A 16,915-nucleotide genomic window follows, 5' to 3' on the forward strand; every position below is an offset into this window, starting at 1 on the left:
AGGAAGAGCGCGTGGTTTAATCCCTGGCTGTTTCAGTCTGCATGCCAAATATCCTTGGGCAAGATACTAACCCCACGTTGCTCTCCAGTGCATGCACTGAAGTGTGAATGTTAGAAAGAAACCACTTAAGCATGGAAAAAAGTGCTTGAATGAGTCACTCAATGAGGCATGTTTTATAAAGTGCTTTGAGTGTTCAGGTATAGTAGATAAGCGCTATATAACATCCAGTTCATTTACCATTTATTGTTAACCAGAGCATCAAAAATAGAGGATGGTAAATGTATTTAATATCTATGTTGCCACTTTTATTTAATTTCCTCTGTCAAAGAAAAAGACTATTTAGAAACATGTTGTTTCAAATACGTTTTTTTTAATAAACTCTGTGAGCTTTTGAAACATGAAATAAACAGAGCAGTAGAGAGGAAATGGAAAATGACTGTTTGAGAACTTAACCAACACTCTCAAATATTATGTGTGGACAAGCAAAGACATTTTGTGGCGTCTGCTTTGGAGAGGAGACGTTAAGCAAATATTTAGAGACTTCAACTTGCATGCAACATACAAATGTGCTATAAGTCACAGAAAGCCTGGAGGGCTCAACACCGACAACTTATGAAAATTAATGAAGAGAGCTGGAGGAAGAGACTTCCTTATCTTTGTGTTTGTGCCACCTGCACCTTTCCTATCTCGTTTTCTGCCTGTCTTGTGCCAGATTGCTAGAGACAGAGCAGAGGTGCAAGGATGACCCTGAGCTGTCATTGTTTTCTTTTTTTCTACTAACGCCTTTCCTTTTCACTCCCTCTTTCTCTCCTCTCTTCTCACTCTCTGTCTCTCTTTAGGGATGGCACGCTGCACAAAGACAGGTGATTGCTGCTGCTGCTGCTGCTGCTATAGGGTAACAAGAAAAGTTTGTGTGTGTGTGTTTTTTTCCCTTTTCCATTTATGTCAAAGCAAGCAGAAAGTGTTTGGAATCACTCACCTGAAATGTCAGTAACTTCCTAACAGGGTGTCCATCAGTGCTTTTTCAAACTGACATAGCAGCCATTAGTTAGCTTACAGTATGTCCTATGGTGAAAGGAGACTACATTGTCATTTTGTGCCTGTTTGAGTGTGTAAGAAACAAAAAGGAAAGCAAAATGAGCATCTGGGATACATCTGTACATAAAAGCTGTAAGCTGAGCACTTATTTATAGCCACCAGGAGGTTTGGATCCATAATCTACAAACAAAAAGTGGTTCATGTCCTTGTGATTACTCTACCTTCCTGATTATAGGTGTTTTTTATGCTCTGCTCATGAGTACACAACCACACACACACACACACAGGTGCAGGCACCATGACGACAATGCACTGCATGCAGAATGGACACAATCTTTAATCATCGTGTGGTCTGCTGCAGAGGGAGAATATACGGTGATGCAGACACGAACGCAAACACAAGGACACACACACACACCTTCCCCCACCCGTAGTCCACCCCCTGCAAACCTACCATTCCCTAGTCTATGATGTAATGCTACCAGACCCCTCCTCTGCTGTCTTTCCCTCTCTCTCCTCTCACACACTCCTCTCCCTCTTCCTTATTCTATTGGTGGCTCCCGCCTGCATCTGCTGGATCAGCTCTGACTCCCTGCATACGCGCGCACACACATACACACACTCACACACATGCACACATACACACACACACTTCCATGCTCCCTCTCACACACACTCTTACACATACACTACCAGGGGGATTCCTCCATCGCTGCAGCCTCTGCTGCTCCACCTGGCTCCTGTTCTTCCACAGTGGGGGGCAAGCACGGTGAGTCCCTTTCTCTCATGACAGCCGGCGATTGTGGTTGACAATAAGACAAAAGGATGGAGGGACGGTGTTTTGTTCTGCAGAGAGTGACGGACAAACACCGGGAGGCTTTGCTGCCACTGCAGCCTGGAGGAGACGCTCGCAGCTGAGTTTGTGCTTGGAGTAATGAAGTGCTGTGAGGCTGCTCAGCTACTACAGATACCGGTCACCTCTCACCGGGTGCCATGGCAATAGATTGTATTTGGTCAGGGTCTCAGCATGTTGCGTGTGTATCCTAGTAAGGTGCTTGAAGCCGTAGTGAGGTGCATGTGGACGTCAGCTCCCAGAGAGGTGAGAAATTTGTGTGCATATGTGTGCATGTGCAGCCTGGATTAGGAAACCTAAATATGCTCCAGGGTGTTGTGTGTGTGATGTGATTTCCTCTGTGAGAATTGTCAGTCACCTGGTTTGAGATAACAAAGGAGGGGGAAAAAGCGGTTTGAATGTAAATGCAAATCTGGTACTGGGTTAAGTTGCTGCGAGGGTTTATTTTGTTCTGATTAGTGCTAACTATACTGGCTACAATAAAAGTAAAGTGTTATTATTTACATAGACTGTTTTGCTTGTGTTGCTGACAAAACTGGGTGTGTTCATGTGGTGTGAACTTGAGCACCTCTGACATTTAGAGACTTGCAATGCTCTCAATGTCTTATCCTTTCCTATTATGTGCACTAGACTCTTTCACTGTGAAGCTCAATGACACTGAGTCTAATAGGAATAGTAATTCTATTATTGCTTTTGACTGCTAAATGACACACTGATGATAATGGAACTGAGTGAAATGAAAATCACTGGTGCATTTTTCTTCTTTAGTCAAGTTTGACTAGTTCCTATTCTGTGTTGTATTGCACTGCAACCTTACCTTATAAATCTAGTGTGTTGAAATGTTAATATTTTATAGGGCTGGGCGAGTTCACATGTGGGCACTCTCATAACTAATTCATCCAGATGTGTTTCCATTTCAGCGTTACACGTAGTGGGCTAAAAAAGCCAGACATGATTCATTTTTGTTCCATTTTACTATAAATGATGGTTCCTTTTTGACTGTCTTTATTCTTTTTAGTTGGTAGTACAATGATGGGATCCATATTTCAAAACAAATATCGAGAAAATCTGGAGGGAAGTGTTATCCATCAAATGCCACCAGCTCACTAGCTGTAAACCAAACAATATATTTTCCAAGCTCAATAATCTGCATGCCGTTCTTCAATTAGCCAACAAACAAATTAGCTTTGCTATGCCTTTCAGCTCCCTCTGCATTTATTGTGATTGCAGTTATGACCACATGGAAAAGAAGAAACTCATCCAAGATATTTCCAAAGTCAGCTGACCTTATTCAGAATCTCCACAGTCCCTCATGGAACTGTGCAAATATATTGGTGGGTTTTTTTAATCGAAGATTAGCACATAAAAAAGCTCCTCCTCGAGGCTGTTTAACTCTGACATAGCCTCTGTAGGCATAAATGAAAAGTAATTAAAATGGTGGTCCAGCAAAAAAAAAAACAACCAAATAAACCACTAGACAATAAGAAAGTGTGCAGAGCTGGTTCCTATTGGCCAGTGAAGCACTATTTTGGTGCTTGAAAGGTTAGTTTGTGGTCATACTAAGATAGTTTATTGATTTCTTACTGTTTGAATCTCATTACAGACAGCAAGAGACACTGTGTCTCTCCAGTCTCCTAAAGCCTTTAAAAGGGAGACCAGGAGCTGAGATTGCAGCCATGCCGCACTTATTCAATTTGGCAGAGAGTTTACATTTTAATTATCTCCCTAAGGAGTTCTTAAATTATTAGATCTTTCTCTGATTGCGAGAGTTCTCTTGTTTAACATGTTTTGGCACAACTTCTGCCTTTGGAGCATCACTTCCTGTAACGTGGAGTTGAAGTTGCAGAACATTGCTGGCCTGATTCAACTGGTTAATTTTGCATCTGCCCTCAATGGGCTCACTGACGTCAAACCAACAGGCCGGAGCGAAAATGAAGGCATGCTAACTCAATGTAAAGTATTGATGAACTAGCAAATTAAAAAGATCAATTCAGTCAATAGTTCATTGACTCTTCCAACGGTATAACCAATTTGGATTCTAATTAAAGCAAGAAAATGATTCACATAGTTCTTACATTTGTAGTGCAGACTGTGTTAGCCTCTGCAGCACAATCTAAACACGGGCCTCTACGTAAACTGTTTATTTCTCTTTATTTTTCCAAAGTGCTCAATTGTCTTTTTCCATTTGCTCTAAACAGGGGCACCACAAATATTTCTGAGAATAAAACATGTGATGATGCGGGGCCTAGTTATAGGGAGAAAAAGAAACATGACAGCTGCTCTGGTTCTTCCATTCTAAAGTGGAAAGTTTCTTACTCTACAGTAATATCGAAGCAAACTTAAACTGTCTAGCAAATGCCACACATATGGGATTTTACTAACAGAATTTCAACAAATTAAAAACAAACTTTCAGACTTGTCTGCAATCTAACCCTATTGGTAATTAGGGGGACAGTGGGTCTGCAAAATGACATAGTCTAAAGCGTAATGCTACCTGGCACTGTGCAGTGGTTCAGCACAGACTAAACACAGAACAGAAAGCTGCATTCAAAGCAAAATATAGAGGATGATCCTTGTTTAACATTTTCACTTTTTTAAAAACTAAACAGCCTGAAAACCTGCCTGGATTGCTTAGATCTTTGCCGTCCAAGCAGCTGACTGAAATTTCATTCTGTTTTCAATGAGCTGTTTTTCTTCACATTCCTCAAACCTCCACAGAGCTTCACAGAAAACACTGCAGCAAGTTTTGATTTTCTGCTCTTTAATTCCAGAGAGGAATCACAAATATTTGCCCCCCCAAAAAAGCTATTTTATAATTTTTAATGGTATTGCACTTTAATGACATACCATACTTAATCTCATTTTTGTAATCATTATTTGTGCTGGAAAATTCATTTAAAAAATCCAAAACTTATTCAATCCTTCTCTTTGCCTGGAGGCTTTCTTCCACCACCCTCCCCCTTTCCGCTTTGCAGCTGTGCAGGACCTTCACCTATGCCCTCCTGCTGCGGCACCAGCTTCAAAATCACGAAGAAAGAGCCAGACAAAGAAGACTGAGCAAACACACACACCACCATGTTCATTTAAATTGGGCTGACCGTGAGTGACATCACTTCCCTCCAGCCCTCGGGGGGGAAAACAAACCACATTAAGCAGCATTAATCTCATAACATCCTACAGAATTCATATTATCACCTCATGTCATTCCTTCTTCTGAACCTGTCAGACAGATATTGCTTCTATTTCATTAGTGAATAAAAAGGTACCCAAACAGTCCAGCTGGCTCCAGTATGGGCTCGTAACATCAAATCTTTACCACTTGCCTCACTCTTTTCATCTGCCTTTCTTTGGCTTTCTCTGTGTTTGTGTATAATTTTTCTGTTGTTTACTGACCTCTGGAGCAGAAATGTCATAACGTGAATACGTAGATAGGCTGCTTACTTTGCTGACTTTACATTTTCACATTATTTGGGGGCTTTATTTTGTGAAATTTACCTTGATATGAAGGTTGTTTGTTTCAGACCTTAATTCTTAAGGTGACAAAGCTAGCTGGTAAATCTCTAAGCTTTTATTATTCGGATGAACCAATACCTCACTCTGAGATAATTGAACATGTATGGAATGAAAGGACAAGCCAATTATAGCTGATGGCACGATTTGCATCTCATGTTTAATTATCTTTCCTGTCACCATAAACACGTCTTGTGTGTTCGATTGTGGAGGGGTGCAAAAGGGACCAACACCACAAATATGGCAGGCTACGTAAAGCTAAGCAAACCGCTTGTGGCTACGCTCTTAAAGACCAGCTGTATTTAAATGTGCATTTAGTCATCAGGCTGTCTGCGCACTAAAGTAAGATCGCTAACATTATAAACAGGTTAACACTGACAGCATAAAAATGTTTATAAGCCAGTGTTAGCCTTTAGCTTGCGCAAAGTTGTCAAGCTCCTGAGTCATACTATTTAAATGCTCTTATCTGCAAAGTGGGTCACCATAAAACAAAAAATCTGGCAAAAACTAACAATTTTTATTTTAGCTATTTTGCTTTTTTTTTGTTATATAGATTATGGCAAGTGATTTTGGTTCAGGTTCCTTGTACCATGTGGAAAATTCAGGTATGAGAATGGTCTCTCATCGCTAACAAACAAACGTTTGGTCTCAGAAATATTAATTCATGTGAGAAAGAAAGAATATCCAAAAGGAAGAAAAACATGGAGACAGCAAGCAGCATTTTCTCCTTGCTTACAGGTACAAAACCTCACATTATCACTATCTCTGATATATGACCAAAGTGTCAAAACAACACATCTCAGGGTCATTTATAGAAGAAGCAAATTGGAACCTTTCAGATCTGAGTGCTGTCATCAACAGTCATCAATCATCAGTTTAAAGAGCGGTTGAATGAAATGTGGGGGTATTTTGGGGTCTGTTAGAGCTCAGCAAGATGAGGACATGGAGTTGAGTGTTAGTGCTGTTAGCTGTGCAGGAACACATGGACTGGTTCCCACTAACATGGCATCCAACAGGTGAGCGCACGCCTTCGGTTTGACTTTGAAGCTTCTGAAAAATTCATATTTCCATTTCCTTTAAGAGATACTGTTTGTAAAGTGTACAGTTCAAAGAGATGTCATTTATTTAAACAACAAGATGCTAAATTATATACTGTGTGGCTATGGTACATAGCTAATTTGCCCCTAGCCATGTATATTCTTCTTCTTTCAGCGGCTCCCTTTACTTTGTCTCCAAACCACTCGACCCAACCTACACCTCTGCTATATTAATTTCTAATCCTGCCTCTCCTGTTCACTCCTAACCAAAATCTTAACATCTTCAACTCTGCCACATCCAGCTCTGCCCCCTGTCTCCAAACCATACATCTTATCTTAGGTCTCACAACTGTCTTATAAATCTTACCTTTCATTCTTGCTGCTGTCCTTCCGTCACCAATCACCCTTGATACTTGTCTCCACCTACTCCATCCTGCCTGCACTCTATTCTTCACCTCTCTCATGCACGGTTCATTGATCTGGATGGTTGACCCCTCCCTCCCGAGTATTTAAACCCATCCACCTGCACTGCCTCTTCTCCTTGCACCCTCACATTTCTACCTCCCTCCCATTCGGACACACGTCCTCCTGTATTCTGTCTTGCTTCTGCCGACTTCCATTCCTCTTCATTTCTCTTCTCTCCAGAGCTTGCCTCCACTTCTCCAGGCAGTCTTCCATCTGCTCCCTACTCTTATAAAGTGTGTACCTTATGGCTAGTGTCACAAAATCTTTCATAATTTTACCAAGAATACTGCAAGTTTACAGCCAGCTAGCAGCTACTACAGCTATACTGCTATTTTTTATATACATAGGCACAGCAGTGATATCTTTAGTTGCTGGCACGTAAACTGTATGTGTGGAGAGCAAAGCCGGGGAGATTTGGTGAAATGCCATCTCAATATGTTATTGGCTATTATCTGACAAAGGCTGAGCTTTTGTTAGCTTGTTAAATGTATCTGTTTGGAAACAATGAGCAGCACACTGGCTTGGATATCCACCGGCTTCACCCATTCATACAAAAGATGAATGCAGCTACCTGGGTTGGGCATTTGAACGTCACAAGCTTGGTGAAACCTGATGCGACCATGTTAAAATAATAACTGGAAAAACTGAACAGCCAACTCCTGGGTGTCTTTTTTGAACAATCAAAAGCTGATCAAGTTTTCTCTAACTGAGAAATGGAGGACACTTCAATGTGTGAAATACTTGAAGACCATGAACTTTTTAGGAATGGTTAGCTGGGATGGAATATTGGCGTTCCATCATTTCCATTCAACCTGATTATTTGGAATCAGAGGAGTCGCCCCCTGCTGACCACTAGAAAGACTCCAGACCTTAGTCACTTCTGCTTTGGCTTTACTTTTCAGACCCAGAGGCTTTTCATCTATTATACAGTCCCTGGCTGTGCCTGAAGCATTGAGACATTGGCTGTTACCCACAAATGCTAAGTCATCAGACAGTCTCGATTTAGCTGATGGTTGCAGGTTTTCCATGAATTTCTGTACAAATTAAATTGCAGTGAATCCAGTATGCTACTGCTCTTGTGACTATCTTTAAAAACAAAACAGTTTCTTTCCCCTGCCTCCACAGGTAGCTGTATTAAATATGACTTAGAAATATTTATCAACGAAAATATCTAATAAACTCACTGACACAAGCTTGGCTTTAATGTGAGCTGCGCTACTTAGAGATTTTGTTTGGTGAGTAAATCCACAAAACACTGGGTGAAAATCCACATCTGACTGTCTGTCATTTACTTAACCCCAATAAAAGCTCCACGGTGGCCGTGACCTTAATATGAATAGCTTCTGTATGCACCCTGTGTTCAAGTTCGCGTGCCACCACAAGGGGATATTATTTGAGTGCAGCAGCAGATTAAGGGTGATGTGATCAACAACTGGGCTTTTGTCAAAGTCAGAAGTAATTTGTGCAAAGTGTAAACTGCTTCAAATAGACTCCAGTATGGTCATTACCAGAAGGCTATAATCATATCAAAGTGGTTTACTCGAAGCTGCAGAGGTACTCAGCTTCAGCATCTTGTTGCTGCATTTTCTGTTTGTGAGTACCAAAATGTGAGGACTCCTTGGTACTGTAATTTTTTCCGTTTTTGCCAGTAGAAAGTAGAGACTAATTTTCTCTCCTGATTGTTAAATATATGTACGTTTTCACAGAAGTAGGCAACAGATTTTCTTGCCATCGGTGATTTAAGAGTGAAAAGAGAAAAGTAAATTCTGCCTGTTTTAGAGAAATTTGCACTGCTGAGTGGTATGGCCACCCCCTGTTGTTTCCAGCCTGACTTTTGCACGAGCTGAAAGATGTTAATCTTCTCACTAGTAATCCTTGTTTGAATTTGAGGGATTACTAAGGTCTCAGCAGATAAAGAAGAACAACTTTGATTTGTTGTGTGTCTATCAGAAACCATACAATAGAAAGAGACATCTGTACAGCCAAAAAGCAAAAGAGAGACAGACAGAGGGCTTGTAGAGAGAAAATGGGCTTGTATCAGTGATTCAACCCTCGCTTGCACTTATTCCTCTGTGTGTGAGTGTGTGTGTGTGTCTGCTTATGCTGAGGGGTCACTGGCCTCTCCTTTATCTGTGGCACAGTCACGCAAAACCAGTCGGAGATTGACAACATTTGGAGGATAAAGTGTCAGGACTGTGTCGTGCTGAGCTATCGGATGCAGCCTGGAGCACTCTCCATCACATTTCTTTGTGTTAACACTCAAGAAATCTGACAAATTCTCACATAGCCACATGTCACTGAAAGCAAGGCACTGGAGACTAATTATTAATGTTATCTTCCTCCCTGCGGGCATGAATGGTGGTGGTGTGCTGTGCATGAGTTTAATTTATGTCCCCGCTCCTTAGCGATCATTTTGATTGGATGTCCTGTGTGCAGGAGAAGGGACAAACACACTGCCTGTTGTTTTAGAGCCTTAGAGGAAAATTTGATGACTGGAGTCCACGGTTCTTTTTTACCCCTTTCTTGCTGCAAAAAGAGATTACATGAATGGCTGAGTCTTGTTGTGCTCAGGTCTTTGCCTTTGTACATAATCCCCTGTAATTCTCTTTGTGGCGGACCCTCTCAGTTGTCACTCATTGTTTGATGGCTTCAGGGTTGCCCTGAGAAGAGAAACGCTGATACCCAACACAGCAGAGCAGGAAAACTTTCTTTCCACAAAGACATCTGTAACGGAGGTTCTTCTCTCTTCCATTTCTCTTAAGCCTTATAGAAGAAAATAAATTCAATATACTTTTATTTAGACGTGAGCCACAGCTCAATTTTCAGTTCCTCTAAAGTGTTAATCAAGTGGTCCACCCCCCATTCAATTCATACACTACCTTGTTTTTTGTTTTGTTTTTTGCTGGGAATTTTGTAATTATTCCTTTTTTAACTCCGCGGATGTTTTGATGGTTTGGACTTGCCTTTAAGTCCTTATGTCTCACTCCAAAAAATATCTTAATACTTACAATATGTATATATACAATATAACTGTCGATAGAACATTTTTCGCGTTTGGCAACAAATAATCCAGCTCTTTATAGTAAGATTTTGTTACTATAAGTAAATATTATATTTTTCCCGTAGTAATTGTAAACTACATGATCGCGGGGGCGGCTGTAACGCCTCTGACATCTTTCTCCCTTTGTTTTACCGGAGGCGATCGCACATGTGTGCTGCAGACTCCTGCTGAGCACTCAATGGTTGCAGGCAGTGTGCGTGTGCTGTGGGAGGAGCTAAAGTTTGGATGCTTGAAAGCGACCAGCCTTTAGTTTGTAGTAGAGGAGGCTCGTCTTCACACGCACGGAGGATGGATTTCGCCTCACGGACGAGTTAATGGACTCAATAACCTACGCGTTAAAGCGCACTTTACTGCGGATTTAGAAGATACATCGATCCATTTTTCGACAGTTGTTCCGGTGACCGTGAAGATTTCAGCTGTAACCGAGGTCTTTACACTGCTGCTCGTGGATGGTAAGGTCTTTTTGTGCCTTCCTCGTACTTTTTGTTGCCTGTCTCCACTTTAAACACCTTTAACGAAAAGAAATGAGAGGAGTTTTTTAATGTTTTATTAGAGGAGAAAAATCTTTGCGGACATTTGTGGTCCGGGACATAAGTGTGAATTTTAATTGTTTAGTTTAGGTAGTTTATTGTAAGATGGGGTCTTTAAAGGCAACTGGGATTTTTAATGTAATGGTGTAGGTTACTGTTGCATTTTAATTATTATTGTTATTATTATTTCTGTCGCTTTAAAAATTAGTTTGCATGTTTTTCTATTTGGAGTTTACATTTTTTGTTGCTCATCACGGTGCTGATTCATGCCATGCACATTTTCCCTGTTTATTCCTAAAGAGAATGCCCCAAATATTAATTACTTTAGATAAAAAAATGAGAATTCTTTGCTTTGCAGCTTTAGAAAGGGTTTTTTGTTTTTTTGTTTGTTTTTTTTTTTGGATTGTTGTAAAAGCAGTATGTTGTATGTAGGTGTGGAGAGAGCCGCTGGACTTGGCCTCTTGTGTTTTCTGTTGCACATGTGGGTAAACAGCTGCTATTTCCATTTAACCCAATAAAACAACGAAACAGAAACCGTTCTGATGACGTGACTCTGCTTTGTTTTCACCAAACATCGGGCGAAAAGTGTTGCTTCTAAGTCTCGATCAGTCACTCATTTCTGTAAATACCACGTGGAGTCGTTTTGGAGTAGATTCCGTCCGGTTTTACACTTGCTTAATGACACCTTTCCTGTTATTCTCTTCCAAATACCCACCTCCTCTTATCTCCTCTGGCATGTTGGAGACTGTGTTGACATACCTCCTGTATCACTTTGCATTTCTATGAACCAGACACAGTTTGACCGCAGATAAAGCATCCCATTTCCTCTGTTTTTGGTAGGGATTTCTTAGAAAAGGCGGGTTTTTTATCCTGAACTGCTGCATCAGATCTGGTGGTTATGATGCATGTGAGAGCAGACGACTTTCACTGATATGATTTACTAGAGTAAGACTGTAAATGACCAGTGGAGCAGTTTTCCCTTCAGGGCTGTGCTGTTCTTCGTCTCTGTGTGATATTGTATCAAGAGCTAACACTGATGGGCTCTAGCATTTATACTGTAAACAAACTGAAGAAACGTTCCCTCTAGGAGCACATGCAGCAGCATCATAATGTGTGCTTCCCATCTTATCTTCTGTGTCTTACTCTGAAACGCATAGACACTCATGCATAAGCAGACCCCCACCCACACGTTTAAACACTCAAAACACAAACACTCTCCACCCAGCACTCCACCCACTATAACAACTTCAGAGGAATGGTCAGCATGTGGAGAGGTTGTGGTAAACGAGTGGGAGGGCAAGTTGGGACCCAGGAGAGGAGACACTCTGTTGCTTTTAACCCTCAGAAGGTTAGTGATGTTCCATATCATGTCTAGAGGGATTAGATTTGTTCAGGGCGAAACTGATGGGAACTTGCGTGTTGAGAGGCCCCAGATGTGGGAACACAGTCATTTTGCTGGGCCGAAGCCAGATCGCACCCAGCGACAGGGCAGACGTTAAGCCAGCCATTGCTGCCTTTTCATCAGCCCAGTTAAGTTTGTGCAGAAGACAGAAAAGACTTTCTTTCCTAAACATAAATTTGTTTAATGTGCATGGTTTGCTTTGCTGATGTTTTGCCACGTAAACATTTGGCAGTAACAGCACCTCCCTTTGAGGAATTTGTGAGAATTCTTTGAGTGTTAACGCTACACAAACCGTGAAAAGTCACACTGTGCTTTTGCACATTGGTGATAAGTTCACATTTGCATTCACTAAAACTTGGCTCTAGACCTTTTTGCTGACTTTATCGCTGTGTCCTTGCATAGCTTCGCCTGCCATTTGCAAGGCCATTCATATTCAGTATGACCTGCAGGTCGTGTAGAAAGGCTGGCCAGGCCCTGCAGGGGTTTTCAATGTTGGGTCAAAAGAAGACTATGAATGCAGGTGACACTTCTGAGGCTTTTTCTGATGAGCCAGAAATTCTTCAGCAAATTGGATTTTCTTCATTTATTGCTGCTTTATACTCTGGCATTGCTTTCATAAACAAATCTGGTTTTGATGGTAAAAACATGTGTTCTATCTGCATTTCACTAATTCAAGTCAGACTGCTGTCATGCCTGTTCATCTATCACATGGAGCTGGAGAATTAAAGAGATTTGTACCACTACTGACAAATGCTTCAGGTACTTGCTTAAGTCTCATGGCATTTATTATATTTGGTGTTTTTCCACTGTTTATCTTGAAGATCAAACATGGCAGCCAGTGCGACTGAAGCCTCTTGAGGTCGATATACTCCTGTAACATTTCCGTAGCAAGTCTTTGATAATTCTGTAGATGTAATCCAAGTTTGTGCTCATGCTTCTGTTATGAAACTGAGCAGTTGCAGACCCCTGTTGAACTCTGTTTGGGGGCAGAATTGCAAAAACATGTTGGATAATACATGTCGAGCTACTCAGGTTTATTTTGAAGGACGGTTTATACCACTTGGCTGCATCTGTCTGACAAGTTCATCAGAAGTGCTCTCTGACTTCCACGAGGGTTTAACTAAGGTAGCTGTCTTCGAATGGAAACATGTTATGTAACGTGGAGCTCTCCTCCAGAGACAAATGAACGACTTCTGCATTTTTCGTCTCTTATTTTGAAAGAAGTGTGGAGAAAAATATAAACGGTGACTTTGTAATGGAAAACAGACTTACGATGTGCCTGGAATGCTGAGATCCAGTATTTATTTATATAGTAAATTACCAGAGACCCATATTATTAGGTTATTTAAACCTCACCTTTTCCTACATAATGAAAAAGGGCTGTGCACTCAATAAGGAAGAAAACTCCTTTATGTGAGGACCTTTATGACCGGTATTGGTAGGTGTAAAGTGGCACAATAGGAGGAGGGGAATTGTACCATTTTGTTTTGTTTTTCTTTGTATAAGCTGTTTTTGTTTTATTTCCCATGTTTGGATTCTTGCTTCTTTTTTTCCCCCTCATGGGAAACGGGCACGGTTTGCATACAGCAGTGCAGCAAGGGCAGTAAACATGGAGGAGCATAAAGAAACATCAACTAATGTAAACCGTGCTGGATTTAAAATATGTGCAGTATTTCTCAGATTAATGTTTGCAAATGTTTCCAAACAGAAAGAAAATCTGACATGCTTTTTGTACCATAATGGGCAGAATTTGGCAGATTGTGCCCAATAAATTCACTTTAAGTGAATAGTTAAACAAATTGGCCTACTAGTTCTTTTATGATTATAAAAGTTATCTTAATGTGCTGTACAGGGCTTTGCTGTTGTTAAATTAAGATATTCAGGAGTTTTAATTTTGTTTTGAGTGGTACTAAATGACGTTATAATAATCATTATTATTGTAGTGGTAGCCTTGTGAAAGGCAGAGGGAGGTTGTTGCAGTAAGTCCAATGACTAAATTGAGGCTAAAGAAAATATTAATGATGTCAGGATTTTATTTATTTTTTTCCCAGGCCCTCACTCCCCAGCCAAGGAATTTTTGTACACTCTTTAATTAAGAATTGATTTTGCCATTTTGTTAGCAGTGTTTTAGATCGGTTCCAATTATTTACCTATAAATGATTATTGAATTCTAAATGCATTATGATATCATTCCCTTATTTGTTCCAAGTCTCCACTATTATCAGTAGGACCGTTGCCCAGAGGGACAGAACTGTTGACCTTTTACTTCCTTTATTGCCTACAACTGCTGGCAAAGACAAAGACAGAGCTCACGCCTGACGGTAAACAAAGCAGTACTGCTTTGGTTGTTCTTTTTGAAGTCCAGATGTTTGCTGAGAGTCAACAGCCAACTGCCTCAAAGCGGCAAACCTGACAAATGACTCAGACAAACTGTGTCATGTTTCCACTTGGAATGAGTAATGAGAACAGTTTTGTGGTCAAGCCTTTTGGTCACGGTCATCGAAGTTCTTACCTGAGCACGCTGAAGTGAGTTTGGGTCTGACGAGGTGAAGTGGAGCCTGAAACATAATATAGTCATCTGATATGCTTTTAAATCCTATTGCTCTGCTTGTCAAATCATGTAAGGAAATGAGTCCTCACATCGGTTTAACTACGGGGATTAATCGTGCACCGCACTCCCCCCACCGCCACTTTGACGTGTAAGTCATGAGATGAATAGCCCAGTATGGATAGCCAATCCTTTGGATTTGATGGTGTAATTAGCAGATGAACTGTGATGCTAATACAGCATGGTCCAGACCTCAGAAAGGCCTCTATTGTGCAATTGCACGACTCTAAACTTTCAACTCTCCTTTGTGACACCACAGAGTTTGTTCACAGTCTTGCCTGACATCGTCATCGACCCAGCAGATGAATAAGATGCTGTGGTCCGTTGTGGCCATGGGCAACTTTCACAGCACCAGTGTGCCTCACATATCTGGGCTGCAAAATCAGAGGGAGGCCACAGGCACTGGAAAACAATTGAAAGGATTTTTCCCCTCACTGCTAATGTTTTCGGACAATCATTAAACTTAGTTCTGTCAACTAAGCAGTCAAGAGCCCCAAGCAAGTAGAAACGTAAAATTCTTTCTCTGTTTTTGTGGTTCAGTCTTCCAGGCCACATTGTTAGTCTGTAATCGTGAGGATTTCCTGATTAATCAGCACACCATATTAGTCTAAATGGGTCATTAGGGTAAAGTGTGGTGAGCTTTTCAACACAGAAGCACACAATAAACAGTTTGTAGTTTAGTGGACTGAAGGGGGGAAAAATTGCTATTAAATTTTTATCATCATAAGAGCTCCATGTCTCCAAATTTTCCTGTAGTTTCTGTATTGGGACTGTGTCAAGAGATTTCAAGAGAGAGAAATTATGCCTCCTATCACACTGCGCTCTGACTGACGCACGGCTCATTATTGACGCTTTGTAAGTTTTTCAAGAACTGATCTCCCACCGTTCCCCGTCAGGCTTGAATAATTTCAGGGAAGGGCAAGTCTGTATCAGAGGGAATAAGGTGACCCTCACTCTCCTTTAAGCACTTATCTCCTCTGCCAGTTCTGCTTCACTCACTCGTTTGAAATGATAATTGCTACTTCCTGCATGGCAAAGCTGAGCAGTATGTACACTAATGTAAAAAGGGGGTTTGAATATTCCTCAAAGCCAATTCTAGCTTTGGATCAGACTTGAAGCATTGTCACATCATGGTGTAATTTCAACACTCTGTGGCTGTAGCATGTTGGAATAAATGTCACAGAAAGACAATTCCAGTAAGTAGCCTCATAGATGCCACTCAGGGATGTAAAATCACTGGGTTTCTGCATTTCAATGAATGCCTTTGACTCTGACACACAGACGTGATGGGATCATGGAAACGGAGCACGTACTGTAGTTAAACAATTAACACACATCTCGCTGGTAGCTTAAGGTCATGCAAAGCCAATTAAGGCACATTCAGTACGCGGCCTGGTACCTGATTAACATAAGAGAAGGAGGTGTGGCACATAGAACTGGATGAACTGCTGAGTGCATGTATAAGGATTCAAATGAACACCAACCAAACATGTTACACTGCAACACTTTGCTTCAGTTCTCTGGTAGCTCTGTTACTACTTTAAAACAACCTGTTTAGGGACATTTTACTGTGGGGAATACATCAGGCATGGTTGCGTCGCTTGACTTCTGGAGCTGTTTACATACACTAAAGACAAAGCTTGCAGTTTCACCAGATGCATCCAAAAAAGCAGGTTTCTGCTCTGCATCGCTTTAAAGAAAAGTTTTGTTTTGTCTTTGCTATCGGTAGACCAGGTGCTTCACATCTGAAATGCTCTTAGGTAGGTTGAAGCTGTGCAGAGCGTGGAGCAAAACTAAAGATGAAAAACACACCAAAAGATCTTTTAAGTTTCTGGATGCTGACCTGGAGCCTCTTGCAGGTTTTCTGTGGTTTCTCATGCCATGAGATTGGTAGTCGGGGGAGACCTTCATGGACAACACTTATGTTGAGCCATCCTGCTGAAACTAGATCAGATTGGTATCTAGCAAGGAAGCCAGGTAAATGCCTCCAAGCATTTCCTTTGTATGCGGGGTGGAGCACAGTGGGCGAGGCGGATACGATCGGGGACTGTTGCAACAATGAATGTTTAAATGGTTAACATGACATGAATATCAAGACTCAATGGTTTTAAAGTTGTTCCTGATTAGATTATTTTACAAATAACCGGCGATCTATACATGCCTTCTTGATCATAAACTGTCAGATACATTGGTACTACTCCTTACCTCGAACAAGAGATGTCTGTCATAAATGCTTACTAGTCTTATTAAGGCTGTCATTTATAATTTATTATGGTTAGGATTTTGCTGAACTCATTGCCTCTGTGTGTTAATTGTCAAAGCAGATTAACAAATTGTGGACATTTGGATATATTGCGCTTTCAGTAAGTCCGCTTTGTGTCTGCTACGCTAAAAAGGAGCTTTGATCTAAA

General features: G+C 41.0%; 1 protein-coding gene across 3 annotated transcripts in view; it reads left to right on the forward strand.

Annotated features, from left to right (window-relative positions):
* The first annotated feature begins 1,577 nt into the window (after positions 1–1,577).
* The window catches only part of sema4bb (sema domain, immunoglobulin domain (Ig), transmembrane domain (TM) and short cytoplasmic domain, (semaphorin) 4Bb), a 67,363-nt gene continuing 52,025 nt past the window's right edge, over positions 1,578–16,915 (forward strand). The window contains exon 1 of one of the 3 annotated variants that reach the window (XM_085153763.1): positions 1,578–1,807. The gene's annotated coding sequence lies outside the window, so the exon portion shown is untranslated. Of the gene's footprint in view, positions 1,808–1,831; positions 2,138–10,042; positions 10,417–16,915 lie in introns of those variants that run through there. The other 2 variants (XM_085153769.1, XM_085153757.1) reach the window with 2 other exon arrangements.

This window comes from Neolamprologus multifasciatus, chromosome 1 (genome assembly GCF_963576455.1).
Source record: "Neolamprologus multifasciatus chromosome 1, fNeoMul1.2, whole genome shotgun sequence".
Classification (NCBI taxonomy): domain Eukaryota; kingdom Metazoa; phylum Chordata; class Actinopteri; order Cichliformes; family Cichlidae; genus Neolamprologus; species Neolamprologus multifasciatus.